Genomic DNA, 23,069 nt, shown 5'->3' with positions numbered 1-23,069 from the left:
AGCTTTTTAAATTCTTGATCTGATATATTGTCTAGATCTGCCTTGAGCAGTTCTGTGGCTGTGACTTCCCCCTGGAAGTTCTTCAGGGGAGAGTTTCTTCGTTTTGTCATTTTTGCTAGTTTTCTGTCTCTTGTCACCATTAGAAACCTCGTTGTGCTCTGGGCACCTATTAATATTTCTCTGTTAAAGGAGGCTTATTGACTGTCCAGGGCCTGTCGTTTCAGGGAATGTTCTCTTAATGGTGTCTCTCTGTTTCTCTTGTTGTGCCTGTGAATATATTATTTCCCTACTCTGCAATATTTGTGATTTGCCTTCTTGCACACTTAAAAATATGGAACGCTTCACGAATTTGCATGTCATACTTGCGCAGGGGCCATGCTAATCTTCTCTGTATCATTCCAATTTTAGTATGTGTGCTGCCGAAGCGAGCACAATACAATGTTTTTCTAAAAAAATTGGCAATATATATAAGGGTATTAAAATGATACAAGTAATAATGTATAATTATGTTTGAAATTAAATATTATGAAAATAATAAAAAATGTGGAGCAGTATATCTGCATAAAATTCATTCCATCATCTGGAATAATAAAAAATCAGAAGTAATCTAGATGTCTAATAAGAAATAAGTGATTGCTAAGAAAAAATTATAAAACCTGGTGACTATTTGGGTTCACATCAAAATAATATTTCAAAATTTTCTTAATCACATGGGAAAATGCTTTGTGAAAGAACCAGGGTGCAAAATTGCATATAAAGTTAAATCTTAAGTAGGTAAAGAAGAATTACATAGGCAAATTTCACCTAAAGGGTGATTTGCCAAAGAGGTAATAGAGATACCTTCTGGACAATGACTTCATACATAATGTTTTTGTTTATAGTTTTCTATATTTTAGAAATGTCTACAGTAAATATAGGCCACATTGATAATGGAAAGAAACAAACTAGTTAGAAGTGCAGTGGCTCTCCCTTCAATTTGAGATTATTCCCTGGAGTTCTGCTCCAGTTGTGATCACCTCCAGAACCTTAAGATTTCTCAGCTGCCTAATAAATCAGAGAACAGAATGATATGGACAATTCATCCAGGATTTGGCTTGAACTGCTGTATTCATCACATGATCCTCCTGTTCCTGAGCAACTATTGTGGGGTTTATGAGCCCTGGAAGGGATAGCAAGTTAGAGCTGGAATTAGCTGCATTCTGATCTCTGTTACACAGATATGGCTTTCATTGATTTTTATGGGAGACTTGTGCACATAATGGACAGAAAAATGTCTCTGATTTGTTTTAATTTCGCTTGAGCACTAACCCTGTACTAATGTGATTTCTTCTATAAGAGGCTTATCTGCTTTCATTTTTGTTTCTTTTTTAGCCATGGAAAGTATTGGCTTAGATTTCTTTGATCAAAGAAATGCCAATGACTTCAGATCAACCTAGGCACTTGCCTCTGAGTCATGTTATTATTTACTTTTTCTTGGCTCAAACATGTAATTATAAGTTAATGAAACCAAGATATGTGTAGTGTTCCTATCTTTTCCCATCCTTTCCCTATCCCATTCAGATTAGACACGTTTCTCAACTTTTGCACTACTGACATTTTGAGATACATAAAGTTTTGCTATAGGAGACTGTCCTGTGCATTGCAAGATGTTTAGCAGCATCCCTGGCCTCTACTCACCAAATGCTGAGAGCTCTCCTTTCCTCCAGTTGTGACAAACAAAATGATGAAATGTCTCCAGACATTCCCAAATGCACTCTGAAGGTCAGAATTGCCTTCAACTGAGAACTAGACAAAGTGCTAGTTTGCTAGATTAGACAAAATGTAAAGAAAAGAAAGCTAAATAGACCATAATAATTTTAAATTATAAATATTATTAAAATCATTAATACTTTTTCTTTAGAAAATAATTTAAGATAGCTAGAAAAAAACCTGCATATTCTTCAAAATTAAACAAAAAATGCAGAAATGATAACCATAGAGAGAATATTGATTAAGTTGGAGTTCATCAAAATTTTTTAAAAGATGCATATCAAATGACTGTTAGGGAAATTAATAAGAAATCACAAATTTGGAGAAAAGATTTGCAAAACGTAGATCTGGCAAAGAACTCATGTCCAGACTATATAAAGATTTTCTACAGTAAAAAAGTTCCAATGCAAAAGACTTGAACAGACAGTTCACAGAGGAATATATACAAATGGTCAGTGAACATATCAAAAAGAGGTCAAAAATCATCAGGCATTAGAAAAACACATAAAAGTGAAAGTGAGGTGACATTATAAAACTCCCAGAATGGCCAAGAAATCTGTTGGCAAGTATCCAAGCAAATGGAACTGCTAGAAGATGGGAGTATAAATTGTAAACTCCTGAAGGGACTCTTTGCAAAAAGGTGAGCAGTTTCTTATATGGTTAAACATGTATTCATCCCATGACTCAGCAATTACACTCCTAGACATTTTCTCAAGAGAAATAAAAACACTTTGGCAAAATGCACAAGGATGCTCATAGCATGCAGCTCATTATACTCCAATACCAGAAACAACCAGCATAGGTAAACAAAATGTGGGACATTCATATTATATTATTCTGCAATAGGAAGGATCAAACTCCTGATATAGATGAAAATATGAGTAAATTTCACAGACATTTTGCTGAGTGAAAGAAGTTGTAAACAAAGGCATACTTATTTACTGTGTAATTAAATTTATTTGAAGTTCTAGAATAGGCAAAGCTAATCCATGGTTTAAAAAATTGGTGGATTGATTAAGAAGTGGCATCAATGAACTTTCTGGAATTATGGAAAGAAATATTTTATATCTTGATGAAAGTGTGGATTAATTTGTTAAAATTCATCAATTTGAACATTTCACATTTGTGCATTTTACTGGATGTAAATTTTATTCTGTTCCTCCAAAAAAGAAAACAACAGCAAAACACTACTGAATTCTAATAGGTTTGCTTGCCACAATATGAATGAAAGATTCTGGAGTTATTTTTAGCATATTGTCAGCTTGAGAAAATGAGTAAACATATTGAGAATAATGGGAGTGGGTTTTTAAATGTTGGAAAAGGGATTTACAAATATGGAAAGACGAAAGACTAGAATGCACCCTGTGGTGCATTCAATTTGGGAGGTATTATAATGAAATCACAGTGTGTGTGTGTGTGTGTGTGTGTGTGTGTGTGTGTGTGTACACATACATACATTTTTCTATCCTTCCTAGCTTTGAACACTGAAGAAGCTTAGAAACAATGCTATTCTAGTAGCAATGAACACACCAAGGGCCCAGATCTTGGTTCTTAAATACTACTCCGTAACAGAAACCAGTGCCCCTTGGAGAAATGGTTGATATCCAGGACCAATATGGAGAAAGCATAAGATAAATCTGAGATATCTTGTTATACTAGAAAATAGTGAATTGCTTAGAGAATGATGAAGACTTATTAAAAGAACACAAGAGCCAGCTCTAAGGGGCTCCCAATGAGACAAATTAGACTTATAAAAATGATAATAAAGGATTTTATTGAATAAAATAATAATCCATGAATCTATAATAATGTAAATAAATAAATAAGGAGCATAAAAAGCTCTTCTTTATAATGGAATGCCAACAAACAAATATAGAAGGATTTTGGAGTTAGGATATCAATAGGTGTTAAAACTAGTAGGTGAGGTTTGATGAGGAACAGGAAATTTTCCTTATTTAAAGATTCTCCTATAAATTGCAGACCCATTAAAAAGAGTATAATGGGGTATACCACCTCTTCTAAGTTAGCAAAGTTAATATCACCTATATGGAGACATACAAATATCAGATGGCATCTAATATAATGCAGCGAGGACACAACATCACTTCTTGGTAATCCTGCCCAAAATGCATATGTTGAATTCAATAATGAGGAAACCTCAAATAAATATTGATCTTTGTTGCTTCAAAAATCTCAAGTCAAGAATGCCAGACATAGGCTAAGAAAGAATTCTAATATAAAGGAAACTACAGTGATATGCCATAAGTCAAAGTGAATCTTAAGCTGAGATAGAGAAATAAAAACCTGGCTACAAAACACTTCACTGATATAATTTATGATATTTGAATGTTAACTGTGGGTTAGAATACTAAATTTAAATTTCTGGTTTTTCATAATTATACTGCTATGCAAGAAAAAGCCATTTTTAAAGGAAAAACACACAAAAAGGTTTTAGAAATGAAGCATTTCTCCAATTTACTCTCAAATGACTCTGAAAAAAGTGTATATACACACACACTAACTATATCTATAAGAAAAAGAGAGGATGATAAAGGCAATGAGCAAAATGTAATAATGGATGAATCTGGATATAGGATATATGGATTTTCTTGCAGCATTTTTGCGATTTTTCTGCGGGTTTAATCAAAATAAAAAGTTTCAACTAAAAAAAGTGAAGAGAGGCACCTGGGTGGCTCAGTCAGTTAAGCATCTGACTTCAGCTCACGTCATGATCTCACAGCTCATGGGTTCAAGCCCTGACTCGGTCTCTGTGCTGACAGCTCAGAGCCTGGAGCCTGATTCAGATTCTGTCTCTCTCCCTCTCTCTCTCTTTCTCTGCCCCTCCCCCACTCATGCTCTGTATGTGTCTCAATAATAAATAAACAAAATTTTTTAAATTTTAAAAATGTGAAGAAAAATGCAAAAGATAAGTAAGGGTAGTAAAGTTGAATTGCAATAAGTAGGTATATTAGTTTCTATTGCTTTGTAACAAATCACAAATTTACCAACTTTAAACATACACATTTATTATCTCATGGTTTCGATTATCTCATCATTTATTATCTCCTCGATTTCATGGCATGATTCTAGGTATGGCTTAGCTCAGTGTCTCACAAGTTTGCCATTAAAATATTGACTGGGCTGCATTTTCATTTGGAGGCTTGACTGAGAAAGAGCCTTCTTCCAAGTTTATTACATTTGTTGACAGAATCCATTTCTTGCATTAGGGGGAAAAGTTTAGAAAGAATAATGTGACCTCTGTGTGTTGATTGCTAATTGCATTGGTAAAGAAATCTCAAGAAAGATGATACGTTTGGTGTATAAGTTCAGAGACCAGTGCCACCCAATATTAGCAGTGCAAGCCATAGTGTTTATATCCAGTGAGAGGCAGAGGGTTCTCCCCCAGAACAGTCACACCCTGTGGTTTGTGACAATTGGTTGGGAGCTGTTTCTAGTTGCAAAGCCTTAAAGCCTGACCTACTAGTTCTCATAGGAATCCTGGAAGCTACCTAACGTCATTTGATAAATCTCATTTCTGCTTAACGTTGGTTCGTGTGTTTTGTTGTTGATCACTGAGAATCCATATGCCTACTTACACATTCACTGAGACATTTTTATTAAGTACTCGCTGTGCATCAGGTTCTGGGTCAGATCCTGGAAATATAGTCTGAACATAGCCAATGTGGGCTTTGACCTTAAATTCTAAGTTGTTAACGTTGTTTACGAATTTATTGTAGGGGAGGAAAATATTTTATTTTACCCAGCTTAGGTTCTCCAGCTGGGGCCCAGTAAGTTAGAGTGACAAAGACAAATTAACAGGAGAAAAACAAATAGGAGTGGATTAAGAAATGCATCATACATTTATGTGGGAGCACTCAGTGATGAGTAAATCAAAAGGCTGGTTAAAAGTTGGGCTTATAGAGCATCTTAAAAAAGAACAATACATTTTTAGACGAGTGATAAGACAAAGGAAAAGGACCTTGAGTTTCTACAGGGCAAATTGTGTGAAGATAAATCTGTGGTGGAACAAATGGAATACAAGGGTTAGTGAGGATTGTTACGTAGGCTCCTCTGGTGGTGTCTCTGGGCCAGGAAGTGTCCACTCTTGTCTTCAGTGATTAACTTCTGTCCTCCTGGTAGAAAGGGAGGGAGGGACATCTTTACAAATTTTATGTCCTGCTTTCAGGCAAATGGAGGAAGGGCAGAGAGCATTTTATTTGTATCTGTTTCTTTTTAATTGCTTTCAGCTCAAAATGGCCAAGTAGCACATTTTGGGTTGTCGTATTCTGTTACCCTTCATTGTATTTAATGTATACCAATAATAGATACCACAAAGCTAGTCATTCTGAAATACTATTTCAGAAATAAATGCTGTCTGCTATTTATATGTATGACATTTAATAATGGAAACTTTTCATTTTAACTCAAAAACAAAAACATAAATAAGCAAGAACACATTTCTATCATGTATAGCATTTTTTTTTACAGTTTTTAATGCTAACTCTAATTTACTTTTATTACAGTTACCAGATGATTTTGTTTCTTCCTAGAACAGTTTCACTACTCAGGAGTGAAATGATGTCTTTTTAAAGTTAGTGCTAATTCTTGAGTTTGACATAAGATGCTTTATTTTGAATAAAGTATTAGAAGAGTAGAATAGAAATTTCCATCTTTTAAAGATATCTCCTTTTAGCTGTTTGTTTCAGACTCTATGAATTATATTTAAGGAAATAAAAAATTAGACTTTTTATAGCAATTAGAAAGTTTGTTTATACACAGCTGCAAATTATATTTGAGAAAATAGAGAATAACATTTCATCAGAAGCTTCTTTTCAAATAGCACATGCTTTCATGGAGTTTTAACTGAAACTCAATTTTTTCCTATAAATATGTAAATGTATTTAACAAGTAACAGGAAATCATTTAACAGTTAAATATCATGGATAAGTGTAATATCAAATGCTTGGGAGCCAGATTTTGATAACCAGGATTAATTAATTGCTCAGTGTTGGCTGAGGGGATTTTGTTTTTCACAACAAACACTAACTATTGAATATAAAGTCTGGACTTCAAGGTAAATGTTGTATGTGAAGCCCCATAGGCATATTCCAAATCATTCAAACATGATTTATATGCAGGCTTTTTTTTGTAGTTATCTTTGGAAGCTACATTACAAATGGGAATTGGATATAAAGCTTAAGATTTCCCCCTTAGGAACACTACAGAGCAGGGAGGAAATGCCATAAAGGGGTGAAAAAACCAGGTCTGGAATCACAGGACTTGGCCATGCTATTTAATGTCTTACTTCTTCTTACTTGTAAAATAAATGAATTGGATTATATGATCTCCAAAGTTCTCTTGAGGTCTAAGTTCTGTGACTATAAAACAAATAGGTTGAAAAAAATAAAAATAATTGATCTCCTTTAAGTATAAATTGAAAAGGAAACTGAAAAAAGGGTTGTTCATTAAAAAACTTTGACTTCACCGTAGATGCTTCTTATTAAAATTATTTAGTGCTTGGACTACTGGTGTTGATTACATGTAAACGGTTACCTTGGGTTTCATTTATTAATTCCATAGCAAGAGAGAACAAGAAATACTCCATTCACATACATGGAAACAAATAAAGGGAATAAGCCCAAAGATAAAAATGAATTCTCAATTCTAAGAGAGATTTTTTGATGAATCCATTTTGTAAATAAAGCTGACACTCTCTGACTTGATTTAATACGAGACAGCTAAGGGTAGACAGATCTGCCTCATTCTCTGGAGTGGAAAGTAGACAAATAAGGACTTTTAAAAATATGTGTCTGTTTAGGAGTCTGGTCATGATTTGCTTTGGGTGGAATTTTGTGACCCGAATAAAGAGTTGATGGTTATTGTACTCAGTATGATTATAAACTAAACAGATCCATCTTGTAGGTAATACAAGTAGGTATTCAGAGTATTACTCATGATGTGTAGAACTTGTTCATATTTCTGCAAAGGAAAGGGCCTTATACTTCCTGCATAACTTTTATTACTCTGAATTAACCTCTAATATTTTCTGCCTTTCTCTCTGTCATTAGGTTGCTCTAGCTGTGGGGTCTCTAATCCTTGCACTTCTGTGCCACTAGGATGAAATCTCTCCCCTAGGATTCATTTGCCAGCTTTCTTACAAATTGTGTATCTGAACCCATATGCCATCGGAACGTTTTAATGTGTAAAGCACTTGAAATGGAATGACCCCAGATGAGAGTCCCCACCATGTTCCCTCCTACAAGTGGGGGTCTTATTTTTAAGCTCTTTGAGTGTGGTTTCTTTTATTAGGTTCCCTTGGTATAGAGTGTGCTTACTAAATCACGATAAAGCTTTTTAAATCTCATTTTACAAATGAGAAGTCAGAAGTTTCCTGGCCGCTGTGGATTAACTAGTCATCTAGTGAGTTGAACTTTATCCTCAGACTCCCCACGGAGTATATCCAGTTCAATCTGAGGTATAACATCAGGCAAGTAGATGAAATGAGCATATCCATCCAGCACAGACTGGAAGAAATAAATCTTTCCAAAAATAGTAAAACTGTTTATAAGTGAAGAATTTTAGTTGTTAGAAGGAATAGAAAAATGTGCAATATTATACCTATGTAATGTGCATAGGAAGTATAACAGTAATTATTTGTTTTACAAAATAAAATCAGGAATGAGTATTGTGATGTTGTTCAGGGATAAATCTGTCATGTGGAGTGGAAACAGAAAAAAATAACCTGCAGACCATTTTGCCTGTGTATAAAATCAGATTAAGAAAATCTGAACTGCCTATAGGTATGGCATTCTGTTCCATCCCATAATGAAGAGTCTGTGGGCTGAAAGAGGTATATGATAGTCAAGGGGCTTATAGTATACGGGGTCAGGAATGGAGTAGGGCAGGGGAAAGGATGAAGAAAAAATAAACAAATGTCTTTATTTCAAGCTTAGCTAAGATAATTACCCCCAAAATAATGATGTGCAATGGACATCCTAAGGCGAAAGAGACTGTGTGTAGCCAGGAGAATTAGAGAAAATGTTGCAGAGGATATAAATGATAAATGTACCTACAGAGCTAGAGATGGCCGCATTTCATACACAGCAATCAACTCTTGTTTATATTTCAATAACAAATTGTTAAGCCTCTATGGCCTACTTTTCTGGGGGTAAAAATTGCACCTTAAAATGAATACACATTCTTTCTGACTTCTGGAAACTTCCAATCCAGGAGCCTTTCTTGCTGATGCTGGAAATCTATGCTGTTGTAGTTGTGTCCTTAGAAATCCCAGTGGGGAAAGAGCCTTGCAATTCTCACCTGCAAAATCTTCATAAGATGACTGGGAAGGTCTCAGCTTCTCTTTCCAGTTGATATCCTCCCTCACTAGTTTTCCTCAGAACCAACTGTACTGCACTGATGGAGGTGCATGATGAGAGGAGGTATTCCGAAGGTGGGTCTCCCAGAGAAGCGCAAGCTGTGTGCATATTCTTTCAGTGCTGCCTTTCTTCTCAATTCTCCCTTCTTTCTCTAGAGCTCTGTTTTCATTCCCGTGGAGTCTCGTACCCTGCCATCTCTCGGGAAATTTCACTTTTCCCGGAAGCAAGTTCTGTGCCCAGGGTACCTTGGGCTGCTATCTCAAAATACCATAGGCTGAGTGACTTAAACGACAAACATTTATTTATCACATTTCTGGATGCTAAAAAGTCCAAGATCAAGACCGTGACAGATCTGGTGTCTGGCGAGGGCTGCTTCCAGGCTTATAGATGGCCACCATCTCGTTGTGTCTTTAAGTGGCAGAGAGCAGAGAGCAGACCGTAGAAACAAGCTCTCATGCCTCTTCTTATAAGCACATCAATCGTATTCAAAATATCTGAACTTGGGGGGGGAGCACATGCAGTCCATAGCACAGGGCTTGGTGACTCCAAAGGAGAGGTGGAGTGTTGGTAGGCTTGGTACTGTGGGCAAAGGTGATGGTGTGAGCTTAATTACTCTTAGCTATCTAAGAGGGGAACACATTTTTTTCATCCATTCCCCCCCAAGAAAAACTGCTCTACTCTAGTATATGGAAAAGATGTTTCCCCTTTTGGCAAGATGTTAACCCTGCCCTTTGTGAAGTATTGTGAAGGAGGTATTGGACTCTTAGGCCTTCTTATATTGCAACAATTACCATTGTAGCTCTAGTTGGCTCACAGCCATTTGAGGTGGGTGCCAGCCCTATTTAAGTGATTTCCAATTCCAAAATTTTCCTGATAGAAGGGATTTGTGCCTGTGTGTATGTGTGTTTAAGTGTATGGAAAGTTAGTTTCTTTATGAGAAGTTTAATATGGGGGATGTGTTAAAAAATAGCTAATGTGCATTGTACTAGAAATGAGCTTGATTGTTAAAAATGAATTTGCCATCAAAGAGACATCTATTAAGAGACTGGACAATATAAATTGCATAGTATATGCATAGATTACACAATACAGTATCAGGATGAGACCCAAGGGATTAGTTAGCTATCACTTGAAATGAGGTGTAGCTCCTATCCAGGTTGCAAATATATCTAATGTGAAGGAGTGTGTAGAGGAATTTTCTTTAAAAAGGAACTTTAAATGGTGTACCCGATATATAGTTCCACACCATTTTACTCCCCCAGGAAAGATGACATTTGTTTTAGGGAGGTAGATTTGAATAAATTTGCCTTTTTGGGCTGCTAGTCAGTATGCAGTGTTTCAGTCAAGAAAAGCTAAATTCTCTCCTATAATTTCAACTCTTTTGGAAAGTGTTGGAGTTTATATTCAATTGTTTGGGAAGCTTCCACTCCTCCTTTTAACTGATTGTGAGTAGATTCAATAGCCCCCCTCCTTATCCTTAGGGGATACATTGCAAGACCTCCAGTAGGCTGAAAGTAGATAGAACTGAACCTTATTATTTTATTATGCTTTTTTCTATACATATGTTATCTATGATAAAATTTAATTTATAAATTAGCCATAGTAAGACATTAATGACAACTAATAATAAAATAGAACAGTTATAAAAATATAGTATAATAAGTTATATGAATATGGGTACTCCCCCAAATATATTATTGTATTGTACCTCATCCTATTCCTGTGGTAATGTGAGATGACAAAATGCCTACATGATGAGATGAAGTGAGGTGAATGCTGTAGGCATTGGGATACAGTGTTAGGCTACTAGTGGTCTTCCAGTGATACTCAGAAGGATCATCTGCTGGCCATCAGAAACACAAAAAGACTGGAGAGACAAAATGGTGGAGAAGTAGGGAGCTTTGTACTTTTAGCCCACCTGCATTTCTCAAACAAAGAAGGACTGAAGTTATAAGAAATGGAACCGCAAGAGTCTGGGAGGAAAGGAGATGGAGTCTGCTAAGAAGATACCCACATAGGTGTGTGATTGTGAACTGGGGAAGATAAAAATGGGCCAGGGCTGGAGGTAAAGAGGCATGGGAGCCCGCTCCATGGAGAGGCAGGGAGAAGAGAAAAAGAGGCTGAAACCACTCATAGAGTGGTCTCTGGAGAAGAGAAAAATCTTGGCTCTGGATGGAGAGGGATCCTATCATCCCATCTGCAACCTCAGGGCATTCAGAGAGAGATTTTTTTCTCTAGCTGTGGCACTTTCCTGGGGCTAGGCTCCCTGATCCCAGGCAGCCCAAGAGAAACTGCTCTCCAATCCATCCCTGGCTAGGAAGCCAGTTGGCCTGCATGAGTACATTTCAGGCGGTATCATTGGAGTGCATGGACTAGGATCTGGAAACAAGGCGAGGCTTGGGAAATACAACTCAGCCCAACTTGGCTACACCCGCGGCACAGGGAGATGGGATCCAAAAGAGTGAATTGTAATGCTTGGTTCAAGAAGGGATTGGGTGCTACCATTTTTCTCCCCACAGCCACCAAGGCAGGGCCTCAGGTAGTGGCCTCAGGACCTGCAGTGGAGGCAAGACCTGCTTACAGCAAACATGCACATCTGTGCTGGAGATGGGGGCAAGACCAATAATGATGCACTGCCATGATTAACTCTAGATCTATTCTTGCTATTCAGATATGTTTTACCTTATCTCTCCCCTCCACTGGGCTGGGCACTCTCGTCATTGGTTTGCTTAAACAGTCACATTTAATCCATTCTCCTGATGCATATTCTACACCTCGATCGTTACCTTTCTTTTCCTCTCTCTCTCTCTGGAATAATCAGACTATATAGTTTCTTTGGGTAACATTATCTTTTTTTTTCCTCCTCAACTCCTACCATATTCTTCTCTTTCTCTTTATGATTTAAGCCTTTTAGTCTCTCTGCCTGGTCAATGTTCAATTTTGCTTCCTCCACACCCCTGTCACTTCTCTCTTTGGATATGCTCTTCCATCAGCACTGTCTCCACCCGGCTCTTTATTTGTAGATGGAACTTCTGGTTTTATGCTTTTAAAGTGTCCTTTGCCTTTTGTTGTTTTTGTCCCCCCCTACCTTTTCCTCCCCTTTTGGTTCGCTTGTTTGTTTGATTTGTCTGTGCATTTTTGTGCTTTTGTTCCCTGTGTGTTTGTCTATTTTCCTTTTCAGGGCTACCTCAAGAAACAAGCCAAACTACATATGGTGAAGAGTTCCAAATATCACTGAGTAGGGAAATAAAATAACCAAAGGCACAACAAGAAAGACCAAGGGAGACCATTAAAAGAACACTTCCAAAACGGACAGGCCCTGGATAGTCAATGAGTTTCCTTTAATATAGCAATACTCACAGGTGCATAGTGCATAACAAGCTTTTAAAACTGACCAGAAACACAAAGCTAGCCAAAATGATGTAATGGAAGAACTCTTTTCTAAATAAATTCTAGGAAGAAGTCACAGCTACAGAATTGCTCAAAACAGATATAAGCAGCATAACTGAGCAAGAATTTATAAAAACTGTCATAAAATTAATCACTGGGCTTGAAAAAGGCATGGAAGACACCAGAGAAACTATTGCTACAAAAACTATGGACCTTGAACATAGTTGTGATGAATTAAAAAATGCTATAAATAAAGTGTATAATAAAATAGAGGCAGCCACTGCATGGATTGAAGAGGCAGAGAGAATAGGTGAAATAGAAGGTACAATTATAGAAAAAGAGGAAGCCAAAGAGAGAGATAAATTGATTCAGGAGCATGAAAGGAGAATTCGAGAATGGAGTGATACAATCAAATGGAACAATATCCATATCATAGGAATTTCTGAAGAAGAAGAAAGAGATAAAGGTGCTAATGGCGTACTTGAACAAATTATAGCTGAGAACTTCCCCAATCTGAGGAATGAGACAGACACTGAAATCCAAGAGGCACAGAGAATTCCCCTCAGACGTAACTTGAATCCACCTTCTGCATGAAATATCATAGTAAAATGCACAAAATATAAGGATAAAGAGAGAATTCTGAAAGCAGCTAGGGATAAAAGGGCCCTAACATACAAAGGGAAACCAGTGAGAGTAGTTATAGACCTATCTACTGAAACATGGCAGGCCAGAAAGGAATGGCAGGGAATTTTCAATGTGATGAACAGAAAAAATATGCAGCCAATAATCCTTTATACAGCAAGCCTGTGATTCAGAATAGGAGGAGAGATAAAGGTTTTTCCAAATAAACAAAAATTGAAAGAATTCCTCACCCTTAAACCAGCCCTATAAGAAGACCTGAGAGAGACTCTATGATGGAAATATTGCAAGGAACACAAGGTACCAGAGACACCACTACAAGCATGAACCCTACAGAGAACACAATGACTCTAAACCCATATTTTTCAATAATAACACTGAATGTAAATGGACTGAATGCTCCAATCAAAAGACATAGGGTAGCAGAATGAATAAAAACAAATTCCATCTATTTGCTGTCTACAAGAGACTCACCTTAGACCTGAGGACACCTTTAGACTGAAAGTAAGGAGATGGAGAAACATCTATCATGTGACTGGAAGTCAAAAGAAAGCCAGAGTAGCCATATTTATATTGGACAAACTGGACTTTAAAGTAAAAGCAGTAACAAGAGATGAAGAAGGGCATTATATAGTAATTACAGGGTCTCTCCATCAGGAAGAGCTAACAATTATAAACGTCTATGAGCCAAATTCAGGAACACCCAAATACATAAAACAGTTAATCACAAACAGAAACAATCTTATTGATAAGAATATGCTAATTCTAGAGAATTTTAAGACTCCACTTACAGAATGGATAGATCTACTAGACTGAAAATCACTAAGAAACAGTAGACCTGAATGACACATTGAAACACATGGATTTGACTGATATATTTAGAACTCTACATCCTGAGGCTATGGAATTCACTTTCTTCTTGAGTGTACATGGTACATTCTCCAACATAGACCACATACTGGGTCATAAAGCAGCGCTTAATTAATATAAAAAATTGAGATCATACCATGCACACTTTCAGATCACAATGCTATGAAACTTGAAATCAATCACATGGAAAAGTCTGGAAAACCTCTGAAAACATGGAGGTTAAATAACACTCTATCAAAGAACAATTGAGCCAACTGGGTGATTAGAGAAAAAATTTAAAAATATATGGAAACAAATGAAAATGAAAATACAACAATCCAAACTCTTTGGGATGCAGCAAAGGCAGTCCAAAGAGGAAAGTGTATTGCCATCCAGGCCTATCTCAAGAAACTAGAAAAAGCACAAATACAAAATCTAACAGTGCACCTAAAGGAACTAGAAGCAGAGCACCAAGAACACCCCAAACCCAGCAGAAGAGAAATAACAAAGAGCAGGGCAGAAATAAACAAGATAGAATTAAGAAAAAAACAGTCGAACAGATCAATGAAACCAAGAGTTGGGTTTTTTTGAAAAAATAAACAAAGTTGTTAAACCTCTAGCCAGGCTTCTCAAAAAGAAAAGAGAGAACACCCAAATAGACAAAATCATGAATGAAAATGGAGCCATTACAACCAATCCCTTAGAAACAGAAGCAATTATCAGGGAATACTATGAAAAATTATATGCCAAAAAACTGGACAACCTAGAAGAAATGACAAATTCCTCAACACACATGCACTACCAAAAATCAAATGGGAAGAGATAGAAAACCTGAACAGACCCATAACCAGTGAAGAAATGGAATCAGTTATCAAAAATCTCCCAGTGAATAAAAGCCCAGGGCCAAATGACTTCCCAGGGAAATTCTACCAGACATTTAAAGCAGAATTAACACCCATCCTTCTCAAATTATTCCAAAAAATAGATATAGAAGGAAGACTTTTAGACTCATTCTATGAAGCCAGCATCACTTTGGATTCCAAGACCAGACAGAGACCCAACAAAAAAAGAGAACTACAGGCCAATATTACTGATGAATACAGATGCAAAAATACTCAACAAGATACTAGCAAATTGAATTCAACAGCCTATAAAAAGAATTATCCACCACAATCAAGTGGGATTCATTCCTGGGTTACAGGGCTGGATCAACATGTACAAATCAATCAATGTGATACATCATATTAACAACAACAACAAAAAAAACCATATGATCCTGTCGATAGATGCAGGAAAAGCATTTGACAAACTACAGCATCCTTTCTTAATAAAAACCCTCGAGAAGTCGGGAAAGAAGGAACTTACGTAAACATCATAAAAACTATTTATGTAAAGCCCGCAGCTAATATCATCCTCAATGGGGAAAAAGTGAGAGCTTTCCCTTTGAGATCAGGAACACAACAGAGATGTCCACTCTCACCACTGTTGTTTAACATAGTGCTGGAAGTTCTAGCATCAGCAATAGGACAACAAAGGGAAATAAAAGGCATCAGAATGAACAAAGATGAAGTCAAACTTTCACTTTTCACAGATGACATGATACTTTACATGAAAGACCCGACAAACTTCATCAGAAGCCTACTAGAACTGATCCATGAATTTAGCAAAGTTGCTGGGTACAAAATCAATGTACAGAAATCAGCTGCATTTTGAAACCAAAAACCGTAAAATACCTAGGAATAAACCTAACCAAAGATATAAAAGATCTGTATACTGAAAACTATAGAAAAGTTATGAAGGAAATTGAAGAAGACACAAAGAAATGGAAAAACATTCCATGTTCATGGATTGGGAGAATAAATACTGTTAAAATGTCATTAGTACCCAAAACAATCTACACATTCAAGGCAATCCCAATCAAAATTGCACCAGCATTCTTCTTAAAGGTAAAACAAACTATCCTAAAATTTGTATGGAACCACAAAAGACCCCAACTAGCCAAAGTAATATTGAAGAAGAAAACCAAAATGGGAGGCATTATAATCCCAGACTTCAGCCTCTACTACAAAGCTGTCATCATCAAGACAGTATGGTATTGGCACAAAAAGAGACACATAGACCAATTGAATTAGATAGAGAACCCAGAACTGGACCCACAAATGTACGGCCAATTAATCTTTGACAAAGCAGGAAAGAGTATCCAGTGGAAAAAGACAGCCTCTTTAACAGATGGTGCTGGGAGAACTGGACAGCAACATGCAAAAGAATGAAACTAGACCACTTTCTTGCACCATACACAAAAACAAACTCAAAATGGATGAAGGGCCTGAATGTGAGACAGGAAACCATCAAAACCCTAGAGGAGAAAGTAGGAATCAACCTCCTTGACCTCAACTGCAGCAATTTCCTATGGGACACATCTGCAATGGCAAGGAAATCAAGAGCAATAATGAACTATTGGGACCTCATCAGGATAAAAAGCTTCTGCACTGCAAATAAAACAGTCAAGAAAACTAATAGGCAACCGACAGAATGGGAAAAGATAGTTGCAAATGACATACCTAAAGTCCACACCTGAAAAACAAATAATCCAGTGAAGAAATGGGCAGAAAACATGAATAGTCACTTCTCCAAAGAGGACATTCATATGGCCAATAGACACATGAAAGAAAGCTCAGCATCACTCATCATCAGGGAAATGCAAATCAAAACTCCACTGAGATACCACTTCATGCCAGTCAGAGTGGCTAAAATGAACAAAACAGGAAACTATAGATGCTGGTGAGGATGTGGAGAAACAGGCACCCTCCTACCCTGCTGGTGGGAATGTAAACTCATGCAGCCGCTCTGGAAAACAGTGTGGAGGTTCCTCAAAAAACTATCAATAGAACTCCCCTATGACCCAGAAATAGCACTGCTAGGGGTTTACCCAAGAATTACAGAAGTGCTGATGCATAGGGGCACATGTACACCAATGTTCATAGCAGTACTTTCAACAGTAGTCAAATCATGATAGAGCCTAAATTTCCATCCACTGAAGAATGGATCAAGAGGATGTGGTTATTTTTACAATGGAATACTACATGGCAATGATAAAGAATGAAATCTGGCCATTTGTAGCAACATGGATGGAACTTTTTATCTAATGGATATTATGCTAAGTGAAATAAATCAGGGAGAGAAGGACAGATACCATATGCTTTCACTCATAAGTGGAACAGGAGAAACTTAACAGAGGGCCAGGGAGTAGGGGAAGGGGGGAAAAATAGTTGGGGAGAGGAAGGGAGGCAAACCATGAGAGACTCTTGAATATTGAGAGCAAACTGAAGGATGATAGGGGAGGGGAAGAGAGGAAGGAGGGTTGCCGGGAGCCGCACAGGCCTTGCTGGATGACACGGTCACAGTAAGAAAATGGCAGATGTTACACAGCTCCTGCCATTAGAGGTGGAAACTGGCATCTCCTTCTGCTACTACTGCTCATGTGAAATTAAGCCTGTTGCTATTGATTAGGCCTCACAATGTTCCAAGTCAGACTGATATATTCCCCACACAGATACCTCATGGGAAGAAGCATATTCCCACCTCTATAAAAAGAATTTAAACAAAGCGCTACAGATGTCTGTTGAAAGGCTCTTCTAATGAGCCTCACAAACTTAAGGCACAGATAATGAAGGGGGTTAAAGAACACAAGATTTACTATTAACTCTGGCCTGGCGATAAAGAGCCTAGGAATAAGAAACAAACAAGATTCAGGCATAAATTACTGCGTATACCTATGCTAATTTGGTGCCCAGTGTGAGGATAGGTAAGAGTAGTTACAACTTAAACTCATATACAAAGGCTGGCACATCTAAGGCGCCTATGGCGCTTACACCTTCAACATCAAAGATCAAGGTTAACGAGAGGTTTATTTACTAACCATCACGAATATATTCTTTCTCTGGTGAGCCAAACAGAATGCCTCCTAGCCTTGTTTATGCCTGAATCTTAGTGTTATTGTTATAAACAAATGTGTTTGCTATCTGCTTCTCACTGAAAACATCCTATCTTCTTAGTTGTAAGATTACTTCCGGTTCAAACAAATATGTATGTTATCTACTTTTTACTGAGAATATCCTGTTATCCTATGATGGGTAATTTACCTCATTGTAATTAGAGTAGTTCTGCAAAAATGCCTCTGTAAAACCTGTTTCTGCACCCTTTTCAAAGCATCTTATCACTGAGAGTTATTTGTAAAAATTCCACCTTTTGATGTCATGATAACACTTAACTCTATAAATAAAGACACAAAACCTGATAGGGCAGAGATGATGCCCAGCTGGTGACCTAGAAAGAAACCCGGGGCTGTCTCTCAATTCATTTTTCGCTGACGCTGTCTCTCCTTCAGGGAACCCTGCACCAGCTGGAGCTGGACTCCAGCAGAGGGTGATGGGTATGAAGGAAGGCACTTGTGGGGATGAGTCCTGGGTGTTTTATGGAAACCACTTGACAGTAAACTCTAAACGAAAAGTAAAAAAGAAACAAAAAGATTCTCAATATCATTAATATCCAGGAAAATGCAAAAAAAAAAAAACAAAACAAACCCCACAATGGGAAGTCACCTCACACCTATCAGAATTGTTAATATCGAAACTACAAGAAATAAGAATTGTTGGCAGAATATGGAGAAAAAGGAACCCTCATGCACGTTTGGTGAGAGTGCAAACTGGTGTAGGCATTGTGGAAAACAGATGGAGCTTCCATAAATAATTAAAAATAGGAAAACCATATGATCCAGTAACTCCAGTAACTCCACTGGTATTAACCCCCCAAAATAAAAATACTAATTGAAAAGTCATATACATCTTTATGCTTATTGCAGCATTATTTACAATAGCCAAGATATGGTAGCAACCTAATTGTCTCTTGATGGACAAATGAATAAGGATGTGGTATATATTATATGGAATGTTTCATGGCTATAAAAAAGGATGAGACTATGTCATTTATGACAACATGGATGGACCTTTCACATTAAGTGAAATAAGTCAGTCAGAGCAAGAAATATGCCATATGTTTTCACTCATATATAGAATCTAAAAGAAATGAATAAGTGAAAAGCAGAATCAGAACTACAAAAAGAGAACAAATTGATAAGTCCCAGAGGGAAAGGGATGGAGGGATGATCAAAATGAAAGAAGAGAAGTGGGAGATAGAGGCTTCCATTATGGGATGAATAACTCATGGAGATAAAAGGTATAGGGAATATAGTCAGTGATATTGTAATAACATTTTTGGTTTTTGGGGGGGAGGGAGTTTGTTTTTTATTTAGACATGGAATTTTTCTTCCTTTTTTCATATACCGTATCTAGTCTAAATATTCATTTTGTTAGGTACCACAAAAAAGTAACACAGAAAATTGTATTTGCATTCTGAGACCAAAATATAAATGAAGAACAGAATGACAACTTTCATCTTTCCCTTACAATTCCCAAAGAAACTGCTCATTATGCTAATGATCATAAAGGGTTAATTTATAATTTGGTGATTTGTATGTAGTGTAGCATGGGGGGAAAATTGCACATGTCTTCACAAATGAGGCCAAAGTTTCAACATCATCCTGTGTGTCTGCTCTGCAGTCTTTTTGATAACACAGGTGAGAAGATTGTTCAGAAATTTGACTTTTCTCTTCCCTCCTTACTCTTCTAAGTCACATCCCTGATGCAGACACTCTTGGAGAGGGAGGAGGGAAAGATATGGCTCCATGCAAACAGGGCTGATCTTTATGTGCTAAAAACGGGTAGGAATATTAACATGAACAAATGTGTCCGTCCTTCCCTCCCTGCGTAAAGACTCCCAGTAAAAGAGAGAGCAGCTGCACTTGTGGTGAGCATAGCATAACAAAAAAAGTTTTTGAATTCCTATGTCTTACACTGGAAGCTAACGTCACATTTTGTGTCAATTATACATAAATTAAAAAAAAATTTCTTTTTAAAAATCAGGGTAATCTCTTTCTGGATCACAGTTGACCATGAGTAACTGAAACTGTGAGATAGTGAAACCATGAATAGGGGGAGACTATTGTACTAACAATTCTTTGTTGGAGGCACAGCCCTGCTCTTTGCATCAGTGAATTCCATGGTCATGGGTGCAGGTTTCCTACTCTAGGGATAGTTACAAGTGATGTAATCCCAGTGAATCTCTTGGCTTTCAGGTCTATCCCCAGAGATGCCTCTATTCTCCTTTGTGTCCATTATTCTTCTCTGATGCCTTTCTGTTTTGTGGACTTCCAAGACCACCCACACATTTGGTGATTTGGTAGGATTCACAGATTTCAGCATCCTACTCATAGTTAAGATTTATTACAGCAGCATATTAAGGATGTTCAGCTATGTCAGTAAAAACACATCCAAAAAATCACTCAGGTAGAGTCTGGAGAAATCCCTGAACTGGCTTCTTGTTCCCTTTCATATCTGTGAGGGGTCACACACAGCATATTCTCCAGCAACAAAAATACATCCACACCTTCCCAGGGAAGGCTGTTTGTGATTCAGAGTTCATGGTTTTCCCTAGAAGCTGATCATAGAGGAACCCATGCCCACCAAAGTTCCAGGCTGTAAGATTTTAATGAGGGTGCTCACCATAAAAATGAAAACAAAACCTTTTGTAAACAGTCTAGGCAAGCTGGTACAGCAGTCAGACCTTATCAATTAATGAATGTTTTAAAAGCTAAGTTCCCAGATTCCAGTCAAAGGCCAATCTTGAAAACAAGACCTTCTAAAGGTAATAGCCTCAGGACAATTGTGTTAGCTCTTTCCTGCAAATTTTTCTACTTCAATTATGGATTGGTTTTGTGTCAATTATCAATAATTTCACCTTAGATAAACCTCATTGGCTATGATGCTGCCACTGTGCAAAGCTGTTTATGGATTGCTTTGGAACCAATAATTTAGTTTTGATTGCTAAAGGCCTACTTGATATTTGTCCACTAACTTCCATGATCCTCAATTTCCTCACTTGGAAAATGGGCTTGGAATCCAGCTACCAGTCGTCCGGCACAAAATTTAATTCAAGGCACTTTGGTATAAAGTAGGTTGGTTGGCACAACAATTTTATTTAACTTGAATAACTTTCTAAAAATCAGTTAAGGGAGTTTATGCTAAGATGCTTTGTAAAGTATACATTGAACTGCTCTACAGAATATTATTATTTTTTTATTTATTATTGGCTCCCAGCATAGTAAACCATGTCTTTTCTTTTCTTTTCTTTTTTTTTTTTTAATGCTTATTTTTGAGTGAGCGAGAGAGACAGTGTGAGTGGGGCAGGGGCCGGTAGAGAGGGAAACACAGAACCTGAAGCAGGCTCCATGCTCTATGCTCTCAGCACAGAGCCCAACATGGGGCTCGAACTCACAAACTATAAGATCATGACCTGAGTCAAATTTGAATGCTTAATGACTAAGCCACCCAGGTGCCCTGACCATGCCTTTTCTAAGCAGTCCCTGGCTCTTGTGTGTGCTTGGGGTCCTGGACACTGGTGGGCAGAGTGCTGTTGCAGAGTTGTCTCACTGTGACCTTTATGGAGACATTAACACCATTTTGTGCCTCAACTGTTTTGCCTTAGAAATATCACAAAGGAAACATCTTCTCTCACTTACTTTATAGCATACAAGTTCGAAGCACAGGTTCTACTGGATGAGCTAGGCTTGAATCCCAATTCTTCCACTGACTGCCTATGATATCCCGGGCAAACAAATTTAATCTCTCTGAGCTCCAGCTTCCTTATCTCTAGGATGAGATAAAAGTACCAATATCACTGGGTTGTCGTGAGCTTTCAGTGAACTGATACATATAAAGTACTTACGACAGTGTTTGGCAGTTGGTAAGTACCTTATATGTATTTGCTATTATTAGTATTAACTTTGTTGGTATCTTCAAAGCATTGTGTTGTGTAATGGAAAGAAAATAGGCCTTTGAATCAGGGGGATCTGGATTTAAATCCTGGGTCAGGCATTTATTATTTGCATGACTTTGGGAATGTTACTCAAGCTCTCTGAATTCTTTTCTCTTTAAATAAGAAAATGGCAATACTCTTTATCTGGCAGAGTTTTTTGTGTTTAGGATTAGAGGTAATATAAATAAAGTATCAGCACTTAGTAGGTCAGCACTTATCAATTTGTAACTATTTATGAGTGTCGATGATATGCCAGGCATTATTCTGGACTTTGGAGAGATGGTTTTGAATAAGACAAGTCCCCGGTGCTTGCTGCCTATCTTCGAGTGAGGGACAACACATGATAAATAAATAAATTTGTGCATACATCGTCTAATATTAGACAGTGACAAGCGTATCGGAGATGGAAGGCCCTCATGAGATGATAAGGTGAAAGAGGTAGACTGGAGGCCTCATTGGTGGTTTTGGAGAAAGTGAGGAGCGATGGCCTTTAAGAGGAGGCGAAATGCACGTAGAGACTGGAATAGGGAGACTTAGAGAGGGACACAGAGCCCTGGGAGGAAATGTGTTGTAGGCAGGGTAAAGGCCCTGAGGTGAGAGAAAGCTTGGCCTGTGTGAAGAACAGCAAAATGCCCAACATGGCAGAAGAGTGGTAAGCAGTAGAGGAAGGAGGGGGCCGGAGAGACTGGCAGAGAGCGGGTCAGTAAGGGCCCGGCTACCCAAGAGGGAAATGTTGGATTTTCTTCTCGGTGGAAGGGGCCATTGTAGAGTATAAATAGAAAAGACGTAATCTGATTTTCATTTAAAAGTTCGTTGCTTAGCAGAGCAAGTTCGGAACCAGAGAGAGCATGTTGGATTCTCTTTCAGAAAATGAGGCTAAAGGTGGTGGCCAGGACTGGGTGGTGCAGAGGAAGATGCTAACATTGTCTGATTGCAGATATTGTCATTACTAGTATCATTTATTTTAGCTTATAATTATTACTAATATTGTTAGCATAAAACAACTTTTATTTCACTCAAAACAACACAAATGCAAGTTAACCTTTCCCCAAATACTGTATTTGAAGAAGTTCTTTGGCTTTTTTGAAAGGGAAATATCATGAAGGAGAAATTTTATGAAGTGGCCTTATTTTA

The 23,069-nt window shown here is 37.5% G+C and overlaps 1 non-coding gene across 1 annotated transcript; it reads right to left on the bottom strand.

The window, feature by feature from the left end:
• Window positions 1-325: 325 nt before the first annotated feature.
• Window positions 326-432, bottom strand: LOC115293013. Its single transcript, XR_003909286.1, has one exon. It is a non-coding gene; the product is annotated as a U6 spliceosomal RNA (small nuclear RNA).
• Between the last annotated feature and the right edge of the window lie 22,637 nt (window positions 433-23,069).

This window comes from Suricata suricatta, chromosome 5 (genome assembly GCF_006229205.1).
Source record: "Suricata suricatta isolate VVHF042 chromosome 5, meerkat_22Aug2017_6uvM2_HiC, whole genome shotgun sequence".
In the NCBI taxonomy this organism is placed as follows: domain Eukaryota; kingdom Metazoa; phylum Chordata; class Mammalia; order Carnivora; family Herpestidae; genus Suricata; species Suricata suricatta.
This window is presented reverse-complemented; position numbering and strand designations above follow the sequence as displayed.